This window comes from Gavialis gangeticus, unplaced genomic scaffold (genome assembly GCF_001723915.1).
Source record: "Gavialis gangeticus isolate Ggan-Ray unplaced genomic scaffold, GavGan_comp1, whole genome shotgun sequence".
NCBI classification, from domain to species: domain Eukaryota; kingdom Metazoa; phylum Chordata; order Crocodylia; family Gavialidae; genus Gavialis; species Gavialis gangeticus.
The window spans coordinates 139,767,564-139,768,769 of NW_017729022.1; the positions used below are offsets into that span (position 1 = coordinate 139,767,564).

At 35.7% G+C, this 1,206-nt stretch overlaps 1 protein-coding gene across 1 annotated transcript in view; it reads right to left on the reverse strand.

Annotated features, from left to right (window-relative positions):
* Positions 1-1,206, reverse strand: part of ESF1 (ESF1 nucleolar pre-rRNA processing protein homolog) — a 104,317-nt gene that overhangs the window by 74,487 nt on the left and 28,624 nt on the right. The gene's annotated exons all lie outside the window — the stretch shown is intronic.

Genomic DNA, 1,206 nt, shown 5'->3' on the forward strand with positions numbered 1-1,206 from the left:
TGTCCGGTCATAAATCCCCCCTCACGCCAAGCCGGTCGTGCCGACCCAGGCTTGCAGGTCAAGGGTACACCGGACTCGAGGCGCGACAGCCTTGATCCTGTAAGCACTACTTGCTCTTTTAGGACAGATTTACTGAAAGAGTTCCGATTTTTTACAGCAACAGGATAGAAAAAATATTTAAAGACCACTAAAAATTAAGAGAAAAGCTACTTAAAGCCGTGAAATACTAAAGGAACATTAGCTTAAAACAATTTCTGGGGAGACTTCCAATTTTCTATGATTTCACAAAAGTCTTAAAAAAACATGACTAGAGAAAATTCTTCTTTCAGTATCTTGACTTTGTGCATTGACAAACACATTGTATGCAGGCAGTTTTGCGACACCTCACATTGCACAGGTCTTCCCTGTTACAACAGCAAGGATAAATATTTCATAAAACAAATTAATTGTGAGAAACTAAGAGATTTGGACTGTTTGAAACTCCTTAACTTTTTTCTAACTAGATTTTATGTTAGTGATATTCCTTGCAATGAAATCTGTACATCCCTGTACATTTTTCCAGAACATCTCAAAAAAAGCCTCCCTCCCCAACATGACATTGAATGAAAGATCAGGGATATGCCTTGTGAAACTTCAAACATTATAGGGTATGTTTAGAGCAAATATGAAGGTTTAATTAATAAGGACCAAAAGTTAGGTATCTGTTATGTCTTCTAAATTACAATACTCAAAATCTATGAAATAATACACTTTTTTTCCCCATAGCATTCAATCTACCAAAACTGGGATCAAAGAGCTGATTTCTATTGACAATGTCAAAGGAGAAAGGTTTTTTTTGTGTAAAAGAATTTGGAACAAAGACAAAGCAGCACACTATTTTAACTTCCTGACTTCTTAAAGGTAGAGTTGAGAATGATCAAACTTTCCAATTTCAGCCTCATCACAATGCTGCCTTACATCCGAAAAACAACAGAGTAGATGTCAGTGTCCTATTAAGTTTACCTGACTGCAAAAAAAAAGGGAAGATTTGCACCTGAAACTCTCTTTTAAAATACTTTAAGGTGGGTACCTTACAAGTTTTCCATCTAACCATAAAAATTATTTTTGCTTCTCCTGAGAAAAGCTCAGTGTATTCATGTCTTAGTTCAAAGACTATTACCATATTTCACAGTGTATATATCGGGTTCTGAAACTCAATTTTTGCAT